Source organism: Haliotis rufescens, unplaced genomic scaffold (assembly GCF_023055435.1).
Source record: "Haliotis rufescens isolate VD_foot unplaced genomic scaffold, xgHalRufe1.0.p SCAF_7, whole genome shotgun sequence".
Taxonomy (NCBI): Eukaryota; Metazoa; Mollusca; class Gastropoda; order Lepetellida; family Haliotidae; genus Haliotis; species Haliotis rufescens.
In genome coordinates this window covers 48,868,864-48,875,543 of record NW_025964361.1, presented here as the reverse complement: position 1 = coordinate 48,875,543, position 6,680 = coordinate 48,868,864, and positions in this window count along the sequence as shown.

Genomic DNA, 6,680 nt, shown 5'->3' with positions numbered 1-6,680 from the left:
TACGTCGCTATATAAGTGCAGTAATCTTGGACGCGACGTTAAACCCAATTTCACCTCACCTCACCTCACCTCACCTTTTGTCGCTAAGAAAACTGACTTGGCCCTTTTTCCACACTTGCATGTTTTTTGGGGCGTAAAACGAACCTAACGTAAGGCTAGACTGATATTAACAGTAAAGTTTTTCACTTTATAAGTATAAACACACATGCAGCTGTCTTCGTTATTTAATCATCACGATATTTGGTGATTTGTTTCAAGTGGCGCGGACTGAAAGTGTAGCTTGCCTTATTGACAATCACTGGTGGCACCGTCACTGTGAACTGACTTTTACACATTCTAATACTGGCGGCGTTTTTACCCGACAACCTCGCCCATGAACCAGTTGTGTAGTATGATACACAAAATACTATCGGTGGGGTGAGGTGTGTGTGTGTGTGTGGGTGGGTGCGTGCGTGCGTGCGTGCGTGCGTGCGTGCGCTTGTACTAGGTCCGGACTGATGCAGAATTATAGTGCTAGCTCACTGAGATACCATGCCGCAGTTTAACATGAATACCCCACTCAGACTCCGAGCCGAAAAGTCCTTGTTTTAGCCCCTTAATACCGAGCGGCAGACAGGTAACAACAAGTACCATCTTTAAACGTCTTTTTGGTATGACGCGGCCGGGGACCGAACTCCGGACCTTCCGAACTCCGGGCGTACGCTCTACCACTAGACCACGGAGGCGGCCTCAGAATACCATCAACAATGTGAATGCAACAGATCACCAGATCCGATTTGATGCATGTCACATAGCTAAAATAAAGTACCCATGAAGTACACGTGACAGTCATGCAAAGGACATTTTATGCAGGTATAATATGCAGGTTGTTGGTGAATCCGGCGATATTTTTCGTTCATATGACTTGCTTAAATGTCATTGGAATGTCAGGGGTTTGTTTGTGAGTGAGTGAGTATTTCAGCTTAGGTGAGTGTGTGTGTGCGTGCGTGCGTGCGTGCGTGCGTGCGTGTGTGCGTTTTACGCCGCCTTTAGCAATATTCCAGCAATATCACGGCGGTGGACACCAGAAATGGGCTTTCGCACATTGTACGTACCCATGTGGGCAATCGAACCCTGGTCTTCGGCGTGACGAACAAACGCTTCAATTTAACCACCCCTTATTTCAGGCGGGGAGGGAGTAACCTTAATATGGGGGTCTTAGATGCAACCCACGAGCACGGATAAGCGTCAAGGATTATAATCAAGACAAATCTTGTATCCGAAACAGCGGGTCCTGACACGGCTAAGGAACGCAACTCCGTACAGCGTCAAGTCTGTTGTATGAAACGCTGAAGTTCCTTGCAGGTGTGCTCGGTCTGTTCCGTCAAACAGTTGATTCATAGCTCAGGCTTCTTCAAATGATTGTGCCATTAAATGTAGCAATACACTTGCACGGTGTATGTTTATATATCCTGAAATATTTATACACAGAACCATATTTAATTATGTACACACTTGGGGGGAAAATAGACGGAAACAGTTGACACGTTATGACAGATTACATATGTGTAGCTGAAGTCGATAAAACATGGCTGAACTTTGCAAATAAATTTACATCTTCTGGAAGAAATCTTTATTTCCAGAATCTTACAAATTACCCGTCCCTTTAAAATCAGACAGCCACTGGTGAATAGACAGCAGTAGTTGTGTAATAATATTGCTGAGTGCGGCGTCAAACAACAAGCAAACAAAAAGAGACGCTCTCACCCACCCTTATCCACCAACCTCTCCCCCTCCCTCCCTCCTTGTAGTAAGGGGAGGCTAACGGGAACAGGTGATGGGGCTCTCTGAGTTGGTTGATGCATGTCATCGTATCCCAGTTGCGTAGTTCGATGCTTATGGTGTTAATCACTGGAACGTCTGGTCCATTATGTACAGCCGTCATATGGCTGTAATATTGCTGAGTGCGGCGTTTAACATCAAACAAACAAATTTACAGGTCTTGACATTGAGATGTAAAATACAGTTTCTTTTCATGAAATTATTTTTAAACGAGACGCATTTTCAAGTGATTTACACATAATGAAATTTTATAACATTCCATGGTGTAAATAACCGCTGAATAATTAACCCACAACAGTCAAACCTGTGAAACATGTCCAGATATATTTGCCATATCTACCATCATTATCCACGAGTGTTAATACTTAGCAGATGCGTGAAGTCCCTCCCTGGCGTCCCCCCTCCGTTCACGGCGTGAGCGAGTCCTCTGTACTGAAAAATAGCGTAACAACCATGTGTGGAGTAATTGCCCCGTATCAAACCCAGGGTAGTGATTTACATGGTTTGCAGATAACGTCGAGGAACGCGGAAGGTCATTTTAACTATGTAGTCGTTACGTGGCGTCTTTACGACCAATCGCCGTATCGTATTACTCCGCTGATGAAAATAAACCGACCTTCTTACCTTTCAAGAGTTTGGATTTGACAAATGTAAGTATAACTAAATTGTAGATGACGTAGTTTATAAGTTGCTATCACTGGGAAACGGGGAATGCAATGTGAGGCGTAGGGATACATGTGGTCTGGCGGTAATTAGGCAGTCCGACTTTATCTCCAGAGGGAAACGAGCTGTCCTCTGCGAAGTCTATCACGCTTGTCTACGAACGCTGCGGAGCTGCGGTGATAACAAGTTTCCCGCCAAGTAATTAATTCTCTAGCACCAAGAAACCTTTCTATCTATACTGGTCGTTACACCATTGGAGATGCGTACGAGCTCATCTCGAGACGGGAACTGCGTGGACACGGGTTAGGTAACGCGGAGCACGTGTTGCTCGTGCTGTCTGCCTATAACGAGATACCAACCAGAAAGAGAGATTCTGATTGGCTGGGCGTGTATCAGACTCGACACGCTTGGTTAACAAAGGACGAAGAAGGATGCAGGGGATGTAACTCGCGCTGTCTCTTCAAGTAGGTCGTTAACGGGTAAGGTCAGACTGTGGTTTACCGTGTACACGTTTGTGTGAATGGAAATGCAGAAATGAACGGACGTAGTTTTCTCAGTAACGAGGTACAATATCAGAGTGTTTGTTGTGTTTCTTTTGGAATTAATTTTTTTTTATGTAGTTCTTCCAGTCTCTGCCCTGGGTGGATCGCACCGTGAATTGGTTTCTATCCCACTTCAGCCGGTGTTAATTCTAACTTACTCGCCTATACTCACTCAGACTTGTGCATATCAATAGGACAACACTGTCGCATATAAATAGTGAGTGAGTGAGTATGGTTTTACGCCACTTTTATCAAGATTCCAGCATCATCTCGGCGGGGGACATCAGAAATGGGCTTCACACATTGTACCCATGTCGGGAATCAAACCCGTGTCTTCGGCGTGAGGAGCGAACGCTTTAACCACTAGGCTACCCGACAGCCCCCGCATTTTAACAGCACAACACTGTCACATATCAATAGCACAACACTGTCACATATCAATAAGACAACACTTTCACATATCAATAGGACAACACTGTCACGTATCAATAAGACAACACTGTCACATATCAATAGGTCAACATTGTCACATATCAACAGGACAACACTGTCACATATCAATAGGACAACACTGTCATATATCAAAAGCACAACACTGTCACATATCAATAGCACAACACTGTCACATATCAACAGCACAACACTGTCACATATCAATAAGACAACACTGTCACATATCAATAGGTCAACATTGGCACATATCGATAGCACAACACTGTCAGGTATCAATAAGACAACACTGTTACATATCAGTAGGACAACACTGTCACATATCAAAAGCACAACAGTGTCACATATCAATAGTACAACACTGTCACATATCAATAGGACAACACTGTCACATATCAATAGGACAACACTGTCACATATCAATAAGACAACACTGTCACATATCAATAGGTCAACATTGTCACATATCAACAGGACAACACTGTCACATATCAATAGGACAACACTGTCATATATCAATAGCACAACACTGTCACATATCAATACCACAACACTGTCACATATCAATAACACAACACTGTCACATATCAATAAGACAACACTGTCACATATCAATAGCACAACACTGTCACATATCAAAAGCACAACAGTGTCACATATCAACAGGACAACACTGTCACATCTCGATAGCACAACACTGTCAGGTATCAATAAGACAACACTGTTACATATCAATAACACAACACTGTCACATATCAATAGGACAACACTGTCACATATCAATAAGACAACACTGTCACATATCAACAGCACAACACTGTCACATATCAATAGGACAACACTGTCACATATCAACAGCACAACACTGTCACATACCAATAAGACAACACTGTCACATATCAATAGGGTCAACATTGTCACATATCGATAGCACAACACTGTCAGGTATCAATAGCACAACACTGTCACATATCGATAGCACAACACTGTCACATATCAATAGGACAACACTGTCACATATCAATAAGACAACACTGTCACATATCAACAGCACAACACTGTTACATACCAATAGGACAACACTGTCACATATCAACAGCACAACACTGTTACATATCAATAGGACAACACTGTCACATATCAAAAGCACAACAGTGTCACATATCAATAAGACAACACTGTCACATATCAATAGGACAACACTGTCACATATCAACAGCACAACACTGTCACATACCAATAAGACAACACTGTCACATATCAATAGGTCAACATTGTCACATATCGATAGCACAACACTGTCAGGTATCAATAGCACAACACTGTCACATATCGATAGCACAACACTGTCACATATCAATAGGACAACACTGTCACATATCAATAAGACAACACTGTCACATATCAACAGCACAACACTGTTACATATCAATAGGACAACACTGTCACATATCAACAGCACAACACTGTTACATATCAATAGGACAACACTGTCACATATCAAAAGCACAACAGTGTCACATATCAATAGCACAACACTGTCGCATATAAATAGGACAACACTGTCACACATCAATGGCACAACACTGTCACATATCAATAAGACAACACTGTCACATATCAAAAGCACAACAGTGTCACATATCAATAGCACAACACTGTCACATATCAAAAGCACAACAGTGTCACATATCAATAACACAACACTGTCACATATCAATAAGACAACACTGTCACATATCAATAGCACAACACTGTCACATATCAAAAGGACAACACTGTCACATATCAACAGCACAACACTGTCACATATCAAAAGCACAACAGTGTCACATATCAATAGCACAACACTGTCACATATCAAAAGCACAACAGTGTCACATATCAATAACACAACACTGTCACATATCAATAAGACAACACTGTCACATATCAATAAGACAACACTGTCACATATCAATAGCACAACACTGTCACATATCAACAGCACAACACTGTCACATATCAATAAGACAACACTGTCACATATCAATAGGTCAACATTAGCACATATCGATAGCACAACACTGTCAGGTATCAATAAGACAACACTGTTACATATCAGTAGGACAACACTGTCACATATCAAAAGCACAACAGTGTCACATATCAATAGCACAACACTGTCGCATATAAATAGGACAACACTGTCACATATCAATAGCACAACACTGACACATGTCAATAGGACAACACTGTCACATATCAATAAGACAACACTGTCACATATCATAAGGACAACACTGTCTCATATCAATAAGACAACACTGTCACATATCATTAGGACAACACTGTCACATATCAATAAGACAACACTGTCACATATCAATAAGACAACACTGTCACATATCAATAAGACAACACTGTCACATATCAGTCAAACACTGTCAAACACACACAAAAAGGAAATAAAAACAGCTTGTCTGTCCCATAAACATGTCCCATGGTTTCACCACATGGTTTCGGCAAGAAAGAGAAAGTGTTCAAGTGTCACGCTAAAATGGGCGCTTGGTGGTCACAACATGCGTTGTGACTGATTACGTGTCATCGAACCCCACAGCGGAGATCGTTGCTTTTGCTGTTAACCTCTAGTTTGTCCGTCCTAGACGTGATGTACGTGGCACAGCGCTGACTGCAGACTTAAACGGGTTTTCCTCTGATGACAAACAGGACATAAACGATAACACGAATCGATCTATTACGGCAGTCGTGAATAAGGATTATATGTCCTGATGGAATGGCAGCGTGAACGGTCCCTCCTCTCTCCGCAGGCGCATCAACTGGGTCTGGTCCAAGCGGTCAGGCACTAAATTGCCCACGATAAAATCAAACGTATCGGCCATTCTCAAAGACTGCCTGCAAATCTATGGCAGATTTAAGCCACAGAAAGACTACATGAATGACTGAATATACTATTTGTCGCAATTGTAACAGTCTGGTTTAGTGAGACTGCCAATTTGTAGTATCTGCAATTCTGTTGTTCCTACTATAGCGATGTACGTCTCGAGACACCGACATGAAACAAAGTAATTGAAGGCGGTGATGGAGAGACGTCGGAGGCGGTGATCGAGAGACGTTGGAGGCGGTGATGGAGAGACGTTGAAGGCGGTGATGGAGAGACGTTGAAGGCGGTGACGGAGAGACGTTAAAGGCGGTGAAGGAGAG